This window comes from Podarcis liolepis (genome assembly GCF_965112155.1).
Source record: "Podarcis liolepis genome assembly, chromosome: 10".
NCBI classification, from domain to species: Eukaryota; Metazoa; Chordata; class Lepidosauria; order Squamata; family Lacertidae; genus Podarcis; species Podarcis liolepis.
Window position 1 is genome coordinate 53,186,552 of NC_139562.1, and position 25,000 is coordinate 53,211,551.

At 40.2% G+C, this 25,000-nt stretch overlaps 1 protein-coding gene across 27 annotated transcripts in view; it reads left to right on the forward strand.

The window, feature by feature from the left end:
* Positions 1-25,000, forward strand: part of FOXP2 (forkhead box P2) — a 361,843-nt gene that overhangs the window by 186,611 nt on the left and 150,232 nt on the right. The window lies entirely within an intron of this gene.

Here is a 25,000-nt window from a genome sequence, read left to right on the forward strand (position 1 = left end):
CAGAGGATTCCTTTTGCAGCTTGGAAACATAGTACAGTGCAATTTTAACTGTGGACATGACTCTGCTGGTACATCTTTTAAGCAGGAAAAGAATGTGAGCTGTGCACTCACATGCTATAATGCAACTTTGGAAATACTAGTGTTAGCTATGTTCACTGTTTATGTGGGTCTTCTTTCCTGAGATGTGCGAGGTGTTAGGAGAGGGGTTGTGCTTCTTCTGGGGTGGTTTGTCCACCTTTGAACCTCACCCTGCGCTCAGCTCTCACATGTGGCTCCTAGAAGCTGTTAGCATACTGCAGCAGCTACACACCCCAGGAATGGCTTTGACTGGCTAGCTAAACCAGGTAGGGGTAACCAGTGGGTCTCAACCCCTCATTGAGTTAGGCTGTTAGGGACTTCCCTGGCATGTGAAGAAAAGCTCTTGTGGATTAAGCGGACAAGACCAGTAGTGAGTCCAGTGGTCAAGAAGGTGGTTTCTGCATGTGCTGTAGAGGGAGGTAAGGGGCTCACCACCCTGGGAATGTAGCCCATGTAGGAGAAGGACACCTCTTATCCTAAACATCTGCTGCCTTGCAGGATATCTTTGGGAGAACCCTACACAAATCCAGAGCGCAGTCCCTAAGACCCAGGGGTCAGCAACCTAAGGCCCATGGGCCGGAAGCGGCCTGCGGAGGTCGTTTGACTGGCCCACAAGCCACCCCTGAACCGAGGTGCCTGTTCACAGGCTGCGCTAAATCGGCACAGCGCAGAATGGGGACTCTGAAAATCATGGGTGCACATGTGCAGACACCGAAAATCACAGGCGCGGGCGCTTTATGCACACACGAGACCTTGCCCATGGAGGGATCTCAGTGGGACCGATCTGGCCCAGGCAAGATAAACCTTGCTGACCCCTTCCTAAGACAGTAGCCTTGTGTGCTTCTTTTTGGCAACTCCTGCAGCCAAGCTGGTGCCAAACGTATTGCTCTGCTTTCCTTTGGAACACATCAGTGAGGCTGAGAGATGTTCTTGTCATCTGGGCAGCCCAGGACCTACATACACACTGTTCAGGCTTATGCCCTAGGGAGGTCACATCAGTACTGCAAATGCAGTGGTTTGACCCCCCAGAGGCGCATTCCATTGTCTCTCGAGACAGACGGATGCCAACTACTCTTCTTTTCTCAAAGGGCTACTAGTAGAATGGCATGTTTGTATACATCTCTTAAAGTGTCCTTCTGTATCTGATGAAATTTCTATGTAGTCCAGTACCCATCCCCAAGTATGGCCCAGTAAATACCCCTTGACAAGCAATATCCTCTGGGTATTAATCAAAATCTCATTTTCTCTATATGGATACTAAATGTCACTAACCACATGCTCCAGGGGTTACTGAGGACTGAGCAAGATCAGTGGCCCTAGAATACTGGCTGATGGTTTAGGGAGAGGAGAGAAAACCATGGAGGTGGGACAAGACAGAGTATCCTGAAAGAAGGTGTAGCTGTCCAGTTGGTGGGAACAGGTCCCATGCTGTATCTTAGGTTGAAGACTGAATTGTGGGGTTGCTCCAACTGCTAGTTCAGTCTTTATGCACCTAGTAGTGGGTAACTGGTAGCAGAGGGAGATGGGACGTGAAGATGAGTAGAAATAGGAGGAAGGGCTAATAATTATCTTCATTTTTATTTTTTCATGACTGTTCCAGTGTAGTTCTTGTGGAATATTTATTTTATTAAATTCAGGATAGATAAGTTTCCCCACAGATGTTTTTTTTTAAATTGCTCGTTCTCTTTTCAGTGTGTCCCATTATTTCAAGTTTGTCATCCTTCAACTGTTTTATTTTGAAACTACTAGTTCGTTGTTTTATTTTATTATATCACATCATCAATATTTAAGAATTGATGTAAACAAGCAAAACGTGGGGTAGTAGATCTGATTAATTATAGCGTTTGGTTCACTGTTATTTAAGAAGACTATCAAAGAAGAAATTTGAATTAAGGCACCGTTGAGAAAGTAACACTTAGTCTGGTTAAAATGTCAGAGAAGTGCAGAAATTATAAGAAAGACTAGAATGATAATGTGTTAAAAATCAACAATGTTGAACAAAATTCCAGACTGTTCTGACTGGAGTGGAGATGTCATGCTGCTATCATAGATATGAGTTGGGCCCACCCATGAGGCAACTTGAGGTAACCATGTCAGGTGGAAGAATCCACAGGGGCAGCAGAGCCTAATCTAGATCTTTATTCCCCCTTGTTCCTGATGTAGATCTTTACTCACCCCTTCTTCCCTGGAGGGTAGTCATTTTGTGGTTCACCTCAGGAGCTAAAATGTCTTGGTAGGCTGTCCAGAAGGCCATGACTTGAGGGAGTCATTGAAAAGTTTTCAGATTTGTCCAGTATGTTGTTGTACCAAAGCTGCAATATTTCCCCCCTAGAATCGCAGTGTTTGTGACCACTGAGGAAAACCTTAGCTGAAGCTGCAAATCCTTCATCACAACTGCACCCCTGATTCAGCTTGCTTTTCAAGTACTGTTTTTTGGATTCCTTCCCCCTACCCCATTGGGATTGGAAAAGATTATGTGTTTGGATGGTTGTCATAAAGGCAGTAAAAAGGTTTATCAAGCACTTTGCCAACGAATCATTGACTGTTGCAGCAAATATGGAAAGAGAAAAGTAAGCAAAACAGAAGAGGAGGCTGAGACAGCAGTTAGCTTATGAAGATGCTACATTATGAGAAAAATATCAAAGAAAAGGGCTAAAGGCATAAGGAAAGCATAGTGTTGATGAGAAGCAGGAGTGGCCTGAGGTTGAAGGCAGCATTAGTCTTTGGAGTACACCATTGACATGTCCTAGAACCTGGAGGGGATGAGAAGACCCATTAAGGTCTGGTCCATTCCAGTCTTGTGGGATAGGACTAAGGTTGTAGCCAGGCAGCATATTTTCCCTTGTTCGCATTTCCTTACCTGATAATTTTCACATTCTGTGTGATCTTTCACATGACGTAAAAGTCTCTTCTGGAAATTTAGCTGAGTCCAGGGGAAGCTTAGCAAACTCATTAACCTGGAAAATCATGGGAATTTTGTGCTGTATTTTCGCTGTCCTTCATGCCACCACCTCCATATAACATGACAAAATTTGAGGCACTATTCTGGAATAGTTCTGTGCTGCCATTTTCATTGATAAATCATGTGGAAACACATGCACATAAAGGGTGGTGACATCCACAGTTGTGTTCCACAGCACCCACTGGTGTGAATGAAATGGGAGCGTGACATGGCAATATACAGTGGTACCTCGGGTTAAGAACTTAATTCGTTCTGGAGGTCCATTCTTAACTGAAACTGTTCTTAACCTGAGGTACCACTTTAGCTAATGGGGCCTCCCGCTGCCGCCGCGCCGCCGGAGCACAATTTCTGTTCTCATCCTGAAGCAAAGTTCTTAACCCGAGGTACTATTTCTGGGTTAGTGGAGTCTGTAACCTGAAGCATCTGTAACCTGAAGCATCTGTAATCTATAGATCAAAAAGAAAAAAGCCACAGTTCAAACACAAGAGGTAATGCAGTATAAAAGGAACATTAGAAACTGAGACAGACGTGCTAGTATCATATCCAGCAAAATTAACTTTTAATAACCCCCATACCTGTGTGCACCCTATGTCCACCCCCTTCCATTTCCAAGCAGACGTTTAATGGAAAATCTTTGAAGTTCACCCAGAAACACACATTTAAAAGTGCTTATGAGGTGGTGTGAGGGTTGCATGCTGACTCATGTAAACACTGGGGGCAAACATGCCCCCCCATTCAGTCCCCCTGGGAATGTCAACAGGTCTTGTTGCTCTCAGGGGATTTGCTCAATGTGCTTCAGCACATACAGCAGAAACGAACCCGGCATGCTAGACACTATTTCAGAAGTTGGGAAGGAATATTTTTTGAGAGAGTATGCATCTGGGATTCGTTAGCTGGATACTGCTAATTGTTTCTTCAATAGAAGAAAGTGATACTTTGTTTCCTATTTGGGAATGTGTGGATTATGGCTAATGCTATGGATATAATTTTAAAAGTAGTCTCTAGTAGCCTTGAGTAAAGTCATCTGATGGCTTGGGAATTGGTTAGGCTAGGATTGACAAACAGGTAATCTTCAGAGTAGATTGTGGCCATTCTCAAGGAACTGTAACTGTATTGGGATACATCCTTCAAAACATTTGCATAAATGGTCTGGATAAAAGTGAGGAAGTCAATTTCTAAATTACAAAAGCAGGTTCTGGATGGTGAGTTTTCAAAGCAGAGTACGAATAGCATCAGGATACTCTCTGAAATTTTGATGGCTGGGCAGCAGAATGTATGTTGAAAATTTAATAAAGAGGAACAAGTGAAGAAAATAATGTGGCTACCCATACAATAATAATAATATTCAGTGTTTATTTCTGTGTGCTCAAAGTACTTTCCATGGATTATCTAATATTTACAACTTACTTCTACTGTGGGTCACTTGTACCATCCCCATGTTACATAATGGGGCTTAAACTAAGATGTGAGAGACTGCCTAATAACCCCTGGTTGAATGGGAAATCTCTAGTTGACAGCTTACTCTTTCAACCTAGTACTTATATTTTGCATACCTCATGTTTTTTCTTGTTTAATTAGCTGTGTTCACCTCAGAGATGAAGAAGGTATAGAAAAGGGCAATTAAAATTTCATAGGTTATATATATAGATTATCTTCCATCTAGATCCGTGGTTCCCAACGTGGGGAGGATTTTTAAGGGGGTAATTCAAGAATGAGTTTAGACCAAGTTAATGGCCTTTTAGGCTTCCTCCACGTGAATAGGAGTTCACTTTTTGATAATAAGAATTATATGTCGGGGGGATCAGGATTTTAGAGATACTTAGGTGGGGCATGGTCAAAAAAAGGTTGGAAACCATTGATGTAGATATTTATGGGGGGGATGGGGCTTAATACTCAGTAGGGATAAGGGAAATGAAAGAAATGGATTCCTTCTCAGTCCAAATCAGCTCTGAGCCTACTGGGTATGGGATGTTTACTCTTGAAAGGTGTCCAGCATTATTATTTGCAACAAATAAAACCTATAAGACCTCTGTGTCCCTTCACCTTTTGTGTGTATTTTTTTAAGGACTGTCTTACATGAAGAGGTTGAGTAGAAAAGTAGCCATTGTGTGAGAGTCAAGTTCACGAACGTTAAATAGCTGGACACAGTGTGACTTATTTTTCAGTAAACATGCATAGGATTGTGCTGTTAATTTGTTTCTATGTAAAATATTTTATTATTCAGATAATGGGCTTATAGCAAGCTAGAAAATAAATGTTGCTGTTGCCGCTGCCGCTGCCGCTGCAGAGAGCAGCCACCCAGAGGATCCAACAGCTTCAATAAACATATATATTTTTTGTAACAAGAGTACTCAGAGTACTTGAAACACAAAAGCCTCTAAAACCCTATCTCATGTACATTTCAGATTTAAAACTATATTTTAATATAGTTTTAATATATTTTAATATTTCTGTTCTCTAATTAGACTATAAACAGGTTCATTCAGGCAGGGGTGGGCAGGATAATATTGCAAACAGGTTATTTGTATATCACAAACAGGTCATTGGCAACATGTTTCTTTTTAACTAATCAGTTTTTCCATGAAAAGGATTAAATCTCAATTAAATCAAGGTGGGGAAGATGTAAGGTAGCATTTTGATGCCAATATTGACAATGTTGCGTGGATACTGCAAAACCAACAACAATACTGCAAGGAACAATGAAACACCTGTCTGGAAGCACTCTTACTGTATTAAATAATGCTAAGTTAAAAATACTATATTGATGCATGATACTAATTTAATTTATAGCAAAAGCTGTAGCCAACCTTTGCATATTTTTTAAAAAGAAATGTTTCCTCATTGCTACTTTCATGTTTTGATGAGCAAGGGTGCATAGGAATATTACCATTACCAAATGCTATATATCCATCCAGTCATGAGAGTTTGGGGCAAATGCACTGCAAAACATATGTTGTTTGATCTGCTTTACAGTTTTATAAATGAGTAATTTTTAAAAATTGACTAGTAAGAATCTTGCAGTCTCATCCTGTAAACAACACTGTCTTACCTTACCATGTTTCAAAATAGAGTAAGAGAGTTCATTTATGCATAGACAGCCTTTCCGCAAAATCTCTACTTGGGACGTTGCTTTAGTCACTAAGGTACAAGTAACTATCTCTGTAGTAACAGCAAAATGGCGCTACTGCTGGACCATTGATAACACAAGGATCTGAATAAAAATGGATGTAAAATAATATCTAAAGCTTGGAATGTGAGATAATATGGCTTGGATCCTAAACTCCCACAAGGAGCATAGGAATGTGAGAAAATCCTCTAGGACAGTGTGAGGTGAGGCACTGCAGGCTCCTGTGGAAGAGAGGATTACCTAAATTAATCTAGAGCCACATTGTGCCAGCACAGCTCCACTCATGAGAGGGTGGCCATTTTCCCTCTGCCCCCCCCCCCCATCCTACACTGTACTGGAGGATCCCCTAAGAGAGGGTTTCCAAGATGTTGGAAGGAGGAGAAGGGGACAGGGAGATTCCCTTCCACAGACTTTCTCCTCCTCAGGCTACTCAAGTATTTGAACTGGTTAATAGGTTTGGTGAAGAAGAAAAACATGTCTCAAAATACAGTTCTATTAGTATTTAGGCAGAGCTGTGAGTCATTAAATTAATGCCTTGTTTGTCTTTGAGCTCCACTGAGCCACTGACCAGTTTGTCTGTAATGTTGCACAGACTGTTTGTGAACTCTGACCACTTAGAGTAACGGTTTAGCCATAACAATCAGTGCATGTTGTCAAGTAAAAGGCATGTTGGTTTGAGGGAGAACCTTCATACTATGCCAACAGGGGGAAGGCCACAAGAGGGAGGCACTTGGGGTAGAAAGAAGGGAGAATGAAGTTCTGACTAGATCTTCCTTCTCCTCAGCAAAAGGACCAAAGTGCTGCATGTATACTTCAAAATGGCTTCCTGAAACAGCTTAAGAGTCAAAACAACCCTGTTTTTTTCATTTCCTTTGGGTGTGCTTATTACTTTGGTCACTCACTACTGCTGTTGAGGCCTTGATTAGCTCAGTTCTGAGTTTCCTTTCTCAGACCTCAACTTTTCTTCAGCCAGCCTCTCCTTTCCATTCTTTTGTTTTGTGGGAAGGAGACAAGGGAGAAAGTCCAGAGCCTAAATTTCTGAACTCGCAAGAGATAAGGTAGATTGCTATGTGTAGTCCACATAAAGGGAAACACAAGATTACCCATAGAAAATGAAAGAAAATGCTACAAGAAGGAGCAGCCAACTTTTCCTTGTGATGCTCACAACAAATGCTATTATTGAATTAAGTATTCTAAGTAAATATTTTATAGCCTGCCACCACTCTGATGCTTGAGTCTCCTGGTGGGCAGTTCATGGAGACTGTCAGAAGCTTGGGAAGCCCAAACAGCATAGGGTCAAAAGGATTAGCTGGATGGCTAAGGCAGGAGTTTAAGTGGTATAGGAAACCCAAGAGGCAGAGGGATTAAAAGGAGGGAGAAGAGTTCTGAGGGAGGAAAGGAAGGAGTGGTGGAAGGAGCTGCAGATTAAGGGAAGGCAGGTGCAGGAAAGAAGGGGCTGATTGAAAGGATGGTGGCAATAAGAAAAAGGGTCAAGGAAGAACCTCACCAGAGCCCTGGAGGTGTGTACAATGTATAAAAAGTGTGATACAGAATGTGGAATAACCCTATATGGTGAAACTCTTAAGTGGTGTTTGGGGAGGCATGTGTGGTGTTCCCTAAGGTTACCTCATTTGATTAACGATAAAGCATATGGCAAAACACTTTCTGGGATTGGTGACTTAACATTGTGCCAGGTATGTTAGAACAATCTTGTGTAGATACCTGAAAAATGTATCCATAGGGATTTTGTTTCCTAACAAGCAAAAATAATGGATTCGCCGTTAACCCTCTGCTGACCGACAGCATCAGGCCTTCCTGGCGCGGTGGCTAGAGTGTTAGACGTGGCCTATTAGACTCAAGTTTCAAATCCCAGTTCTGTCACTGCTTGCTGTCTTTGGGAAAAATTATTCTCTCAGCTTCACTTCCACATATACACAATGGAAAATGCAAGGAGAGCAAATGAGGTATGGGTTGCAGAACAATTCACAGATTCAAAAGCACTGTACAAATGTTGAATAATTACTACATTATCTCAGTTTTAAAAATTGTGTTATTTGGCGAAGGATATGGCAACTGGTCATTAAATGAGTAACCCTAGAAATAACAGCAATTTCAGCGTACCCATTGCTCTGTTAAGTACTTGTGTGCCGCAGCCAAATCCCAGTGCACTCTTTTGAAACATTCCCCTTAATATTACTAAATGTGTTTTCTTTGTATTTAGGCTTTATCGCTGGGTGGATTTTTGTTTTGGTTTGTTAGTCTTTTCTAACATTTACCCAGGAGACAGAACTTAGCAGGTATTATAGTCTTTCACATAAATATATCCCTAGTTTTAAAAGTGCATTATTTACTTGAAACACAAAAAATGTATTACAATAAATACGTAAGTGGCCTGTTTTCTTTCCTGTTCTTCAGTACAAATCATATACCCAGTAGACTGAGTAGCTCAGCTAAACATTTGTTTAGGTAATTGTAAAAGCAAAACCATGCATTATGGAGCAAATACACTATGTACATAAATGCATATTCATAAATGATTGTGGAATTTACCTCATAATAGGCACAGGTTTTAAATTGTGTTTGCACTCTGTTGTTGGGTATAAGACATTGATATGTTCCAGCCCTAAGAACAGAGAGGTGTGTTAACCACTAAAGGATGGAATTAAAAATGGAAATGTTAACCCAATAATTGAAAAGAAAAAATAGCTTTTTGTCTGTCAGAACCCGACATAAGTTGTGCGTGAGAGACATGTTTATTTAATGTATTTCTGTTTTATCTCCTCAGAGAAAACCTCACGGGTTGGCTAACAAAGTTCAAAACAAAATATTACATTAAATGCATAAAAAAACAGAATAAATGTCCAAAGGTCTTGGCTAGTTGTAATGAACTTAAGTTACAATAGGGTGTATTTTGGCTAACATGAGTCCTGCCTCCCGCCCCTGCAAAAAAAAATTATAATAGTTTGACAGTGGAACCAATTACCTAGGGTTGTGGGAGAGAGGGTGGTCCTTAAGGTATCTTGGTCCTGAGCCACATAGAGCTTTAAAAGTCAAGATCATCATCTGCATTGATACCATAATTGGATTGGGAGCTAGAGCAGCTCTGTAAGTAGCTAAGCTGCATCATAAGGACTTAACACATTATCCTGTTTTGTCTTGTAAAATAGGTGGCAGTTCATGCTAGACCAAATATGTCTCCATTTACAAATGAACCATTCATCCATAAACTTGAAGTGGCGGTATCAGCAACTTTTGAAGGGGTGGGTGAAAAAATAATAATATGGTGGCTTACTTTTAATGTTAAGGTAGCCAAAGTGTGTTTTAAACAAAAGAAAAGAAAAAGAAAAAGGTGGCAAGCTTTGCCATTTTTTCATATGGCAGTTTGACTACTCATTGGCCCATCAGCATTCCCTCCAAAAGTTTGGTCAGAAATCCCCATGGGAATGATTCTGTGTCATGATGTGGTTTCATTTCCATACAACATTTGCCCCCAAATTTCAAAGGTAAGCTGAAAGACTATAGAGGGGGCAGCCAAGCCTCTGCTTGAATCAGTAGTTTCATTGTTTAGAAAGGGGAGAGGAACTTTGACTGCCCTCACCCAAATGCTCTTCAACTTCTCTGCACCTGGATATTGATCCAATAACCCCCAAATACCGTAAATCTTTGAACCAAATGTGTCAGGCCAGCAGCAGCACTAGTCCTTTGAAATCGGTAAACGTGATTTTGATAAAGCTACATACACCTGTCTGCACAGTAGTGCAGTAGCCAACTAGATGAATAAGGCTGTATCCACATGGCAGTTTATTCATTTATTCTTACATTTACCCATTTACTTCCGCGTTATATTTGGGCTTTCACATGATGTAGAAGCTACTTCTGGAAATCTAGTGGCTTCCTGCAGCCAATCAGAAGACGTGCTTTGGTTTTCAAACATTTTGGAAGTTGAACGGACTTCCCGAACGGATTCCGTTCGACTTCCGAGATACAACTGTAGTCCTTAGCTTATATCCCTTATTTGTTCCTTAGCTTATGCTGAATAACACTCCTATTAAGTTTTGATTTTCTCATACTATTCTCTTTTCCCTATCTTTTTATGCTTTTATTATTAGAATGTAAGCCTGTGGGCAGAGCCTTGTTAATTTTATCCTTCTTTCAGTGTCATTTTCAGCACTTTGTGGACAGATCTGCTGTTCTTTTTCTCATCCTGTGTACCCAGTCAAGCATTAGTATACCCAGTGCTGTGGTAGAGGAACAGCTGGGATGCTCATGAGCTAACCTTGGTATCCAACTCCAGTTTAGCTCCTAGTGTGGGTACAATTGTTTTCGGTATCTTCCTGTGAAATATTTAAAATGTGGGAGATGGTAGGCAGCCAGTTCTGGGTGGGGTTGCCTTCCTTTTGAAGAAACCAGGCAAAGGGCCTTCTCGGTAGTGGCGCCTGCCCTGTGGAACCTCCTCCCATCAGATGACAAAGAAATAACTATCTGATGTTTAGAAGACATCTGAAGGCAGCCCTGTTTAGGGAAGTTTTTAATGTTTGATGTTTTATTGTGTTTTTAATATTCTGTTAGGAGCCGCACAGAGTGGCTGGGGAAACCCAGCCAGATGGGCAGGGTATAAATAATAAATTATTGTTGTTGTTGTTATTTATTTTATTATGCATACTTTGGGGGTTCTGCTGAATCCAACTTCATCATTAGTAGGGGTGGACAGAATCTCAGTTTCTCTCAATTTCCCATTTTTCCAGTGTTAAGTTTGGTTTTCCACATTTCCACATCAATTTGCGATTTATTTATTTTTAAAGTTATCCTGAAAATTCATCAGCATTCCTTCTAGAAAGCATATCCTGCCTTTATTAAAACACATACCTTCCTTTATAATTTCTTGAGAAAGTGTAACTCTGTCCTGTTCAGCAAGGACAGGATCACCTTAGTGGAAGCGTGATTGGTGATTGGTTACAACACTTCTGTTTTATTGCCTCACCTTTATGGTGGGAAGCTTCAGTGAAGTGAATGACAACCCATTGTAACTCGCCATCTGTGCCTCAGTGAAATCCTCTTATATTCAAGCCAGGGTTTACTGATAAGCCCAATCCTGTAACTAGGATGTCCCTTACTCTATAAGTTGTTCAGCTTTTCCTGAAGGCTGCTCCATACTGCCTCCTGTGTGATTCCTGTGGGGACCCAATTTCTTTTCCATTAGCTTTAGTTAGTGTCCCCTCCTTGCCTCTCATCCACTTTCCTTTCCTCTTCAACTTTCTTATTTTCAATGAGACACCTCTTAGGAAAGCACAAGCCACTGTCGTCCTGACAAGGGCGTTACTCTGCTTTTGCAACACGTTGGAGTAGGGTTGAGGTTGAAGGAACCCAGAGGAAAATATATAGGCTCTGAGTTCAAGGTCAGTTTGTCAACCACCACTTAGGGACCACTATATTGACAGACAGAAGGGTTGTATGAAACACTTAATCCGTGTCTGCTCTGTAGCCCAGCAGTAATAATGTGCTGACATGTTATAGGGGAAATCCAGCTTTTTGTTTCTCTTTGTTCATCCTATAACAGAGCAGGTAATTATTGCATTTCAACTTTCTCACTTCTCCCTGTTCCTCTTACTTCATGAATCTTGCTTTTTCCTAGCTCTCGCAAGAGCTGAATTCCAGCTATTTACATGTGAACATTTCCTCTTTCTGTTTCTCTCTCTCTTTTCATAGCTAAGCCAGGTCTTCAAGACTCTACCTCCAGCCTCTTCCCACTATCTTCACAGTAGTAACTATGGATATTCTCTATGCAGTGTAGTAGGGTGGGTAGCCTGTGTAATGTGTAACTATTAATCATTTTATTCCCCTTGTATTTCTAAATCAGCACTGCAAGCTACAGTGTTTTTCTTTTACTCCTTAAGCCTTTTTTTGAACAAAAATTCTAATTATAACAACTGTGTGATTATTGCTAAATACCCCCAAATTAGTCAAGGTACCAGTGGTGTTTTAGAAAATGTTAATCCGGCCAACTGCAATAAGGCCTATAAGCAAACAACTGTCTTCAGTTAAGATCACAAGAGTAGTATTGTTAATTCCCCCAAATTATCATTTCTCTGATTACGCATGTAAGGAAATCACGTGTGTACTGGTGCACAAGCAGATTTGGCAACACTAGGGGCTATTACCAGAGTGTAACTACAACCTCACTTCTAGATACATTCCATTAGATACTGGAGCTATTCCAGTCTGATTGCCAATTTAGTAGTTTGAGGACAGAACTGGCTTTGCTTGTCCTGACTCCTGGTGGATCGTTTACAGTGGGAGAAGGGGTGTGTGTGTGTGTGTGCGCGCGCGCACTCTCTCTCTCTCTCTCTCTCTCTCTCTCTCTCTCTCTCTCTCTCTTGTACTGTGTGTTTTCCACCCTCACAGAAAGGAAGTCATGGCCACTCCCCCTGTTCCATTTCCACTTTCCTCGTTTCTCTCTATTCTTCATCTGTTTCTCTCCATGCCCTGCTGACCTGGCAGCAGCTGTTCTCCAGTGCTTTGAAGCAGCCCAAGTTGTTGTGTCCCCTCCTTTCCAGTGTTTTCCTCCTGGTATCCCAACAGCCTTTGGGGTGGCTTGTGGCTTTCAAGCATCCAAAGATGACATCAGCAATGGGTGCTGAGAGCAACGGCAGCTCCATATCTGGTGGACGGGTCCACACAACCTCACAGGTCCACCACCAAAGGCAGGTATGGACTGGTCAGGGGTTGGCAGTGGGCTCTCCTGAGGACACAAGCCATTGGCTGTTGGTCCCATAGTTGACAGTGTTTCTGGTTGTTTCTGGAGGGCTGGTCTCAGAAAGTGGAGTTAGGCTACTGCTGCTTCATCCCTTGCCTTTTAATATATGTGAAGCTGCTAGAGTCTGTCGTCACCCATGCTGTGTAATATCTTTGTGATATTGTTGGTTGTGGATCTGCAAGCTGAACCATTACCTGGGCAAAATATATCTAGTCATAGTTTCTCATACCCTAGGGCCATCCAGATTGGATTATCCCTTTATGTGAGGTGCTAGGAAACTGCCATGAGTACAGATTGCTGTTGTCCGCTTACAGGACTAGATTCTCAGAGCATATACCAGCATATATCAGCTGCTATCTAGTTTCCAGGACCAATTCAAAATGCCATTTCTGTTAGTTAAACCTTGAAGGGTCTGCAACCAGGGTATCTTAGGGCCCAGCTTTCTCCTTTATGAGTCTGTTGGTAATCTGTTGGTAAGTTCAGGTCACCTTCAGAGGCTGAGCTTTGTGTTCCCCATTCCTATCCTAAGGCGTAGTAAAGACCTTCTTTGTATTGGACTGAGATTATGCTACTTTCCTCCCTATGATTAGGCTCATCTTGCTAATTTTCAGGCAGCTACTTAATATACTTGAGGCCTAGAAAATCTTTAAATTGTATGATTCTTTCTGCCCCCCCCCCGCCATTCCCTACTACTGATTTTACTGACTAATTTTAAAATCTGAAATAGTTTGCACATGTCAGGTGGTTCTTGGGGTTTTTTTTTTACTGCAATTTTAATGTTTGTTGTATCCACCTTGTTTTATTTTGTTTTGTACAGATTGTTTGTTTTGACACTAAGGTGACTGTGTATCTACAATCAGCACTGGCAATTTAATTTAATTTAATTTAATTTAATTTAATTTAATTTAATTTAATTTAATTTAATTTAATGTATTGCCTGTATAGTCCACCTTTTTCTCCAAGAATCTCAATGTGGTGGTCAAAATAAATGTCAACTCTGTGGCTTGGTCTTAAGTTAAGTGTTTAGAAATCACAAAGTTGTGAAACGCCCCTTTCCTGCTCTCCCCCCCCCAACCCCTGTGCTTGCCCAGAGATTATGATGGGACATGAAAACGCATGCACATTATGAACAAGATTTTCTTCTTATACTACTTTGAGGGGGTGGGGAAACAGTCTCATCTGTCTCCAGTTTGGTGTGTATCTGGGAAAAATATATATGGATATTATGTTCAAATGTGGTATGGGACGAGAAACCACAGTCAAATTCAGACACTTCTAATTTTCTTTAACACTTTTAAGAGATGTTTGTTGTTATTAAATTCTTGGTTTGTCTTGTCAATTTGGTTGCTTACTTTTCCATCCATCCCCCTCCTATAGAATCACTGAAGTCCAGCCTCAAACCTCATCATAGGAGGCACAAGAGAGTGTTTTGGGAGGTGTTTCTATAAGGTTATATCTCCTTCACAGTTTCATAGATGCTATTGGGTAATTTTTTTCTTTCTGAAATGTAAAAGTCCCTCTAGAGCAGGTGTGGGGAATCTGTCTTTCCAGTTAGTGCTGAACTACAACTCCCATCATCCCTGACAATTGACCATTCTTGCCGTGGCTGATGGGAGTTGTACTCAGAAACATCTAGAGGACCATAGATTCCCCACACCTGTTCTAGAGAATAAGATCAATCCTCAAGCCACATTGTAGCATAGTCAACCATGTATCCATGATGAATACTCCTTATGACCAGATTGTTAAACTTCTGTGCAAAACATATGGATACCAGCAATACTGCTGTGATAGCTAAGAACTCCATTCCGTGTCCATTTATATTGTAATTGAGGATGCATTTGTCTTGAATGCAAGTGTGTGCAACGGTGCAATTTCTGTGTCTTCAAAGAAAGTGTTTTAGAGTATTGAAGGTCATTGAGTTACTAGAGTTACTTGTACACTGTAACAGTATAGTTACAGCGTGCTATACTGAAAACTTGCTTTATTTCAGTAGATAACGCTGAGAATCACATCTCTGATTTTGGGAAGATGCACTTCCAGCACTCTTACCACCACAATATCACAGCCTGATTGCAGTTTTCCATAATGATGTTGCAAACATGCACCTCAACACAAACATTTAGGGATTCCAGCACACCCATGAAATGCGATGGTAGGATTATTTTTGTGTGTAAATTGTATATAGTGTATACTTTAGTCATAACTCTCAATATGGAGCAAGTAGTTATGTTCTCACATAGCTATGTTCTCTCATAGCATTGGTTTATTGATGTAGTGATTACTGCATTATTGTTAGTCTGTGAAAACTGTTCCAAAAGAGCATTTATTAAATATTCAGTAGTTGCTAAATAAAAGCACATGCTTAGGCTGTACTAATTGCTTGCCACATTCTATTAGAGCACTTCAAAATGTATCTTGATGTATCTTGATACAAAAGTGGCTGCATCCAGCACAGCTTGCCAATTAAGAGTATAAGAAAAAAGGGTGAAAGTAACAGGGACAAAATGTTTAAAAGAGGATAACGCAACCAGTATGGGTAAATTGCAGTAGTTTAGTCGCTTAAAAAGAGAGGAGGGGAAAGAGTATTTGGAATGCATGTCTGTTACATGCCGGACAAGACTTTGCAGACCAGACAGTCCTGAAATTATCTACATTGGCAATGTTACAGGAGTCCTATTTGTAATGTACTCCATTATGTTACAGTATATTTTTGGTGTGCGAGAGCCATATTTTTCCATGTAAAGGAAGATATAATCAAATTATGGGTAAACTTAACCTTCTGCATAGCTGGATTCAGCTGATTATTTCATCAAATTATTGATCCACTACTACCTGTAAGGTCTGAGGCAACTTGGGCTCAACTATGTAACTATATAAGCATCAGTTACAAATATATAAAGAAAACAAGTCTGGGGTGAGTACTTTCAATAGCCAGATCTTTTATATATTCCGAATGTAACAAGAATGTCTTTTTTAAAATAAAAAAATGGTGATTGTAGGGTACGGTATATGTTCCTATAGGGTAGGAAATACAGACAGGGAAATAATGTTTGTTTGGCTTTTTCTGTAAATTAGCTGCTACATGTCAGAAACCTTCAATGGGTTGGGGATGCAAACAGAGGACCTTGGAATAAATTGTACGTGTGTCAGTGTGTTGCCCAAAGCATGTATGTTTACAGTTCTGGAATGCAGTATTGATCAGGTACCTGTTTGATCAGAATTGAAGCAAAATGGATAACACCAGCTTGAAGACAATGCTTTTAAAAATCGCACTGAATACATGAGGAAAATTCAACAACCAGAAACACTAGGTTCTTGGACTAGTTCCTTGATCCCTCTTACTAGCCCAATGGAATTTCAGCAGTAAAGCTTTTTAATTATTGTTCTGACATTGCATGTTTAACTCTAATCAAACAGTAAACCAATTGACCATAATATCCTGGTTTTATAGACTGTGGTTTGAATAGCTAGCCAAAGATAACCTCCACTGTTCTTGATAGATATTTAAAGCAATTACCCAGTGATAGAGTAGCACTCATTCAAAAGGGAAGAGGATTTTAAAACGTTTCCTTTAGATCCATAACAATAAAACATTGTTCTACTCGTACTTGCAGAAATAAAAATGTGATTTAATGTGAAAATGGCTTACAGAGTCTTTATCTTTAGATATTATTTTTGCTTAAGAAATCATGTTGCAAATTGCACTTGGTAAAGCAATAGAACTGTTGCTATTAACCTGCACCCATCCATAGATAGTACTCTTGTGTGCATTCCGGAAACATGTATTGGATAACAGAAAGTGCCATTAATAAGGTTTGAGGGGAGGGAATAATGAAAGCCATTGTTCATTGTGAAGCCAAAATATGTGAGTTGTTCAGAATGCATTTGGGGTTATTGTTAAAATTATAAAGAATTTTTCATTAGCATTATAATGGGTATCTGTGGAAACATTACAGAAGTAAAGGTACTAAGCACTCTGATTTTAAATAACTACCACTTTTTTATGAAGAGCAATGGGTGAATTATCTTTGGTGTTTTAAGGAAGACCTACTTAAAATATAAAAAACCAAGTGCAATGGGGGAGCAAAGTCTTGTCAATTAGTTGCTGGACATTACAAAGGAATGAAACATTCATTAGAGGAGGATACTTACAACTATATGGTATTTCAGCACCCGGCAGTAGTTCTTTACTTCAGTGATTTAATCAGTCATGTAAGAAAACTTGACTTCATTCTTTATAGCGATTATTCATTTGCTCTTTAATCTGAAGTAGATTTTATATGTATTCTAGCAACCTCTGTCCTTAGCAAAGCTAAACACTGATATCGAGAACTAATACTGGAACTGATCTGTGATACATATTTTTTTATCATGTGAATAAGCACTGCATGACAAAGTCCATTTTAAATTTGTAAATAATTTCAAATGTACACCATCAAAACTATGCTAAAGAACAGGTACACTGCACAGCAACCATAAGCATATTGCTCATTTAGGAACATGGCAAGGTGGGAATTGAAATAATTTTAAGGATGTGATCCCAGGATTTACTTTGGCCACACCCAGGCTATGTGTGTAATCAGTGTGTTGCCTGACTACTTTTTTGAGCACCTGATTCCAAATGCCGTCTCGCAAACCATTGTTAAAAGTTCCTTAGATTGCACTGGTGCATTGCGAGGAGACTTTTTGTCAAGTTCCAAAGGTTTCCTGTTTCACACAGAACTGGCTGCATGGCCTTGACTCTTTTTTCCCCTTTCAGATTTTCACCAATAGAATTATTGGAGTCAAAACCACCATTGCCATTTTAAGTCTTTCTTTTAACATAATTTTAAAAATTATTTATTCGTTTATTTTAAATGATCTCAGTTTGCTGTCATTTTCATGGTATGTGTACAGCCACACTTTGCATGATATCTGAACCTAATGCTGTAACTCACATCTGTAGAAATTATTATTTTATTTATCATTACTTTTATACATGATTCTCCTCCTGATTTTATCCTCATAACAACCCTATGAGGTAGGTTAGGCTAAGTAAGAGATAGCAACTGGCACAAGATCACCCAGGGAACTTCATGGCTGAGTGGGAATTGGTACGCAGGACTCGGAGGTCCATTACTCTAAATACTACACTACACTGACTCTTTGTCTATTCCTGCAGTTGGCTAAGCCCAAGCATGCAGTTTTCACAAACCACGAAGGCCACACAGAGTATGTTAAAAGCTGAATACATTAGAAACTGAAGCAGGTCTCCAGATGAACATCTTAAGCTCTTTAATTGCTGGACTACTGCCAATGCAATTAGACAGTTCAGGTTTAAGCCAATTTTCCGTAAGTTAAACAAATGTGCTGGGTCACACATGCTTTTCTATCCAATCTCCTTGCCTGTTGTTAACTAGAAATTATCAGCAAAATCTAAAATAGTGCATAGTTCTCCCAAGTTTACTCTTATTTGCTTTACAACTCAGGTAAAAGTTTTTTTCCTAATAAAAACATTTATGCTTCTTTTTATAGAGAACTGCTTTAATTGGGTTGTTTTCTATTAAATGCTTTCCGTCAAGGGCCCCACTTGTGACTCACCAGTTGCAGCTTTTCAGCTAGGCAGTTTCCATATTACACTGCTTTCTTATTTCCTGTTTTTTGCCTGTCCCCTTCCATGAAAGTCAGTTCTTCAAGGCTGACTCCAGTAAGCCATTGGTGTATAGATATATGAAGCTGGCCTCCTGGTGACAGCAGCAATAGATAAATTAATTATAGCAGTGAGGGCAACTTCATCAACCTTGGATTGGGGCTGCTACTGGTCAAGTAGTATTGTTGGGAACATCCTAGATGGGCAGACCAATCCTACCTTGCTGCTGTTGCTACTGGGCTCTGCAGAGCAGCAGAGCTGTAGCCTGGCTACTTATGGTGATGATGGCATAAAACATGGGTTGTGACCAATCCCTGTGCCACCTCCAAGCTGGTGCCACAATCAAGTCTGTATTGGGCCCAATGCCAGCTGGCACCAGCTGTGAAAGCAGCTCAAGATCTAGCGGATCCTAGATCAGCTCAGTTATTTCAGGGTTTTCTGTCAGTGGAGATAACAGGAAGACACAGCCTGCCCTCACATTCATCATGTGGAAGACAGACTTCTACACTGATGGAGTGACACTTATGTCCATCAGGTGGCGGTCAGATGCCTCCACTTGTTCCAAGTTCCCCACAGCTTGGCATTAGAGGGGATTCCGATTGCAGCCTTAGTCAGTGAGCAGTTGCTTAGATTTGTGAATTTCATGGTAAATTTGAAGCACAATGTTTGTGCATGGTTTTTCATGAAGGTGTTCACTTCCCCTGGTTCAGAACCCACACATTGTCATACCCATAAATGCTGCAGTGAGGCCAGAAGGGGGCATTTGATATGGCCACAACTTTGTGCAGAAAAGTGGAAACATCTTTTTCATGACTCAACTGTTCAAGACCCATAAATTAATCCCAAATTTGCACTCGGGATGGGGAACCTTTTTGGGGTACCCCTTGATGGTTGGTTGAGATAACGCACCTGTCATTCACATGGTGTCAGATGGTTGACAGGTGGGTTGTCCTACCCTACTGTCAAAATCCCTTGCCCAGGGATCCCAAGTGTAAGGGACTTTCTTAGGCTTATGCTTGGTAGGAGGTTTTGTAGCTAGGAAGAACTGTTTGGACCCTAGGAAAGATGAAGAAGCCTTCCCAATCTAAAAAGGTCTTCAACATGGGATCAAGCATTCCCTGTGAGCCTCACAGAGCACAGCCACGCATATCAGCAGAGCGATTGTGTCAGTCATGGCCCTAGAAACCACAGCCTGCCATACATGGGTTTGTTCAGCAGTTTGATAGGGCTCCTGTTGGAAGACTCATATGAACTCTCCCTTGTCATCCAGATAACTGAAAAAGGATGACACTATCTTAAGAACATAAGAGCCTGCTGAAACAAACTAATGGCCCATTAGGTCCATCATCCTGTTCTCATAGTGGCCAGCCAGACATCTGTGTGATGCGCTCAAGAGGACCTGATTGCGGCACACTCAGCTCACCTGCAGTTCCCAACAACTGGTGTTCAGAGGTATACTGCCTCTGACAGAGTAGGTGGAACTTAGCCATCATGGTTAATAGCTGTTTATAGCCTTATTTTCAATCAGTTTGTCTGCATCTTCATTTATAGATAGCCAAATTGGTGACCATGAATGCCTCCTTTGGGAGTACTTCCTTTTGTCTGTTGTGAATATTGCAACATGCAGCTTCATTGGATGTCCACTAGTTCTGGCGTTATGAGAGAGGGAGAAAAACTTAATCCACCCACTTTCTCTATGCCATGCATAATTTTATAAACTTCTGTTTGCCATTTATCTAAACTAAAAAGTCCCAAATGATGCAACCTTTCCTCATAGGGGAGTCACTCTAACCTAACCCCTTGATCATTTTGGTTGCTTTCCCCCCTGAAACTTCTCCAATGCTATAATATCCTTTTTGAGGTGAGGCAGCCAAAACTGTACGTAATATTCCAAATGCGGGCACCCCATATATTTGTATAATGGCACCACTGAAAAGCCAACGAAGAAGGTATGTGTCTAACAAGAAATGGGAGGGAGTTCCAAAGGGTAGTTGCTGCTACAATAAATGTTATCCAGAAATAACTTAGAAGGACAACTTAGAAGGACTTTCATAATTTTTTTAAAAGGCATTCTTTTTGAAAATAGGTCAGAAAATGTGCTTTGGCCTTATTTTAGACTAAAAAAATAAATAAATCATTCAGTAATAGAATTTAAACAAATTATTTAAATATAAAAGCATACTTAAGAAACTGTGCTGTGCCTTCTAAAGACTGTACTTGACAGTTTCACCAGCCATTGAAATGTCTTGAGTTCCACTGCAAACTGAATTAAGCTTTGCGTTTAAAAAACAAAACTCTGTTTAGTTTGAGTCCAGATGATACTACAAGTTATATTGGCTGTGTATGACCATTATGCATTACTTTTTAAACTGTGATGACAAGCATGTTTGCAAAAATCACTGACTTGAATGTTTTCTTCACAAATGCAAAATTGTGTGTTGTTAACAAACTAAAAAAGAGTTGTGCCACTTCTCAGTTTTCTTTCTGAAAACATGCTACACTGTTTTGAGGTTTGGTCTTTGAGGGTGAAGTGCCCTCAGGTTTGTTTGTGACTTCTCTGTTTTCTTGTATGGTCTGCTGCTGCTTCTGTGGTCACAACTTCATATTGTTTAGCTCAAGAATTCTGCGGGGCACCTAATTGCCAGAACTATTGGCTGGAGAAATGGTTAGTTAGTTTAATAATTTGTTTGTGCTAATGTTTATAAGTGGGGGAATCCTTATTGCTAAGGTAATTTGGCCCAATCTAGCCATTGAGTGCCTGACCTGAAAAATTTCATATACAGTATGCAGAATCCTTTAACTACCATATTTTTCCATCTATAAGACGCCCCCATGTATAAGACGCCCACTATTTTGGGGGACTCAGATTTTAGAAAATGGGGGGAGATGTATCTGTATAAGACGCCCCCTAATTTTTGACTATTGTTTAGGGGAAAAACATCGTCTTATACATGGAAAAATATGGTAATTCCTGATGGTAGGTTGTGTTACATTCTGAGTGTGGAAGACAGGCTTTGTATTGGTTTTGCCATGCAATGAAGCCAGGTGATTTGTTTATTATTCTTGTGAGCGGTTTTGAACATCATTTGGAAATCCAGCATATAAATAAACATGATGAGGTGAAATTCAGAATTGTAGGTGTTCTCTCAAAATTTCACATTGCTTTTAAAGGCGTTAAGGCTGTTGGTTCTTGCCCCTTATGCCAAGATATTCTGGATTATGCAAAACATATACATAGCATATTTCTGAATAGCCATTGGTGTTATTGTCAGAGCCCAAGCCTATTGAATTATAAGCAACATCATGCCTTTCTAAAGAACTGGCCATAGCTTTGAATAAGATTTTATTAGATAATAATGCCATACATGTAAATATAGCAGCTTTATAATTCTGATAAGCTTAATAGTTTGTTGCAGCATAAGCAGACCCGAAGTGATTCCTTTGTAGATCAAGAGTTGTGCAAACATACAAAAAAAAAAATAAAAATGAAAAACCCTTGCATATACTTTCTCAGTGAGTGTATTGTTACATTTTTCTCCCACTAGTTTAAGCAAAGACAGTATTTTATATCACACTGTAATACATTTGCCATCAGGATTACATATTAAACTTTTATTATTATTCATAATAGTATTGTCTGATATTTGATCTTGCATTTGCCTAGGTTTTCTTTTTTTCTCTTTGCCTTATTTTTTAGAGGAAAATGAATTATTTTAAGAAATAGGTGGCCTGCCTACTTCTACCTTGTCAGGAGTGCTCCAAACTCAAGGCCTAAATGTTAAGTTAAAAATCCCAGATTGCTGAACCCAGCAGGCTTTGCCTCACATTGCTGAAGAAATTGAGGAGGGGTGGACACATTTATAGTGAGTTGGAAGTATGAGACCAAGTACATATGGAGGGCCAAACCTTAGCTTAGTGCCTGAGGCTTGCATGTACCCATACTTCTTTCCAGCTCTGCCATGAGCAAAAGGTGAGCTTGGAAGCTTTTGCTTCCACATTTATTTAACCACAGCTTGTTGTGCCTAAACCTACAAACTGTGATTAAGGTTCACAGTGGTTTGCTTCTAACAAAGCATTGTTAACTTTAACTACAGTTTGTCACTTTGAACAAAATGGCAAGCTCCAATTAAGCAAAACAGAAGCAATTCCCCCTCCTGCTAAACTCCTTGCAGTTGTGCTGGTGGAGAATAGTGTTGTCCAAATACGGTCAATATCTCAAAATAGAGTGATCAGATAGAAAGGAAGGCAGGGCTTCTGTATCTTGAACTGCGGACGAAGGCATTTTGGTTGGACTGAGAGATACAGTCTGCATATAATAAGAAGTATGAAAGTTTGGTGCATTGGGTTTTGTTTGGTTTTTGCTATAGCTACGCTGATTTTTTCATCCGATATGAGAAGCAGTATGTTATTTTTCCTACACAGAGATTTATCTCCATGTTTATCATAAAGTTTGAAGCAGCCCCCATTGGAAGGAATACAGCAAAAGGTTGTTTCTAATGGAAGCTTGGGAGTGTCTGGTACCAATTATTTTACAGTTCTTTTCATTAATTGCCTTCATTATATATCATTAAGATTTAAGGTCTCCCCCCTGGCCTACTTCTTTTCATTATGCTTTTCTAGTCCATCTATTTCTCCCTTATTTTCATGGATTCTCATGGCATGATTCCCATAGCCCATCTGTTAACTATGTCCTTTCTGGTTCAGTGAAAACATAAAGTTTAAATTCAGTTTTTAGGGATCATACGTCATCCATGCTCTTTTTGTGCTTTAGTCATCCCTTCATGCACACAAATACCCCATTCCTCTCTGCCCTGGTTTTTTGGCACTAGATCTTAGAAATTACTGCTTTATTCCAAGTGATGCCATGGGTCTATTTAGCTCAGCATTGCCTCTACCAGGGTTTCCCAAACTTGGGTTTCTGGCTGACCAGTGATAGTGTTCTAGAAAAAGAGGTGCAGGATCTCACCATGAACACCTCCCTTGTTCTCTTATAATGGCAATGGCATCTACCTGAGAGTTGCCGGAACTGAGTTCCAGTGAGTTCTGGTTGAAAAAAAAGCCCTGCTGCTGAAATATTATGTGAAATTACCTACATGTTGGCTGTGATGGGTCAGTCTTGTTGGCAGACAGGCAGTTTCTAGGCTTCAGCTGACCTGCAGGCACCACTATATTGCCTACATAATGTGGAGCAGCTAAAACCCAAAGGGATCTGTTTCATGACTCTTTAGGAAGACTGTGCTGTTAACATGCCACCACCAGCAATCAGGTCATGTTGTGACAAATGTTGGTTGAACCCAGGGCACAGAGCTTCCACTGATATTTAAATATTGGATAAAGTCAGGAAGAAAAACAACAGAATTTGAAAGGCCGTGTGTGTGTGTGTGTGTGTGTGTGTGTGTGTGTGTGTGTGTTTGTCTTGGAAAATTACCAGGGAGGGAGGGAAGTTAATCATGTATTTGAAGTAGCCATTTGATCAATTTCAATTTTTATTTAGCTGAAAAATGGAATGGGTTGATTTAGTATCATTCAGCAGCTAGCATAGTGCAGTTATCCAAAGAACATAACTTGCTAAGTTCCCAACTGCTTAGAACAAATTAGCAAAATCTAACAACCATGAAGTCACCTCATAGTCTGTGATTAAAATGAATGCTAATATGAACTATAAAGGTGTTTTTTTCTGAGACAAAGAAAGGCAAATAATTTGCAATGTTTATTTTTACAGTTTAGATACCGATGCTTTGTCTTCATTACAGGGGAGCAAGGGGCAGAAAGACCTCCTCATTCCCATTCTGATCTCCCCTTCATTCTCATTCCCATTGGTGAGGTGCAACTGTCTGTTACTGAGCACAGCATCTTACGGTTTCCCAAAGAAGTGAATCATGGGTCAGTCATTCATATGGATAGAATAGAAAGCAGGGCACATTTTCCCCACCCCTGACACTTTTGACTCCTGTGTCTAGAACAAGGACATTTCCCCTCCATTTCATTGTGTGCCATATAGCAATATGTGCCTAGAACTCAGTGACAAGCATTGATTATTCCAGTTCTTGCTATTGTTACTTCCATACACCTCTTATTAGAGTAAAGTTGTGAACTGCCATATTGGATTTTGGAGATCCTTAATGTCAGCATTCTGAATAATAACAACACTTGTGCATGAACTATAAGCATGCCAAAATCCCTAGGGGAAAATGTCCCCAAATTCCACTAAAAGTCGAGAGGGATTTCAATGGAAGCTGAAAGTCATGGTCATCTAGGTCCAAGCTGTATTTCAGTGACTTTTATCTTACTCCTAAACATATTTACAGTGGTGCCTCGCGAGACGAAAAGAATCCGTTCTGTGATTTTCTTCATCTAGCGGTTTTTTCGTCTTGCGAAGCAAGCCCATTGACGGATTAGCGGATTAGCACTATTAGCGGCTTTTAGCGGCTTATCAGCTTATCGGAT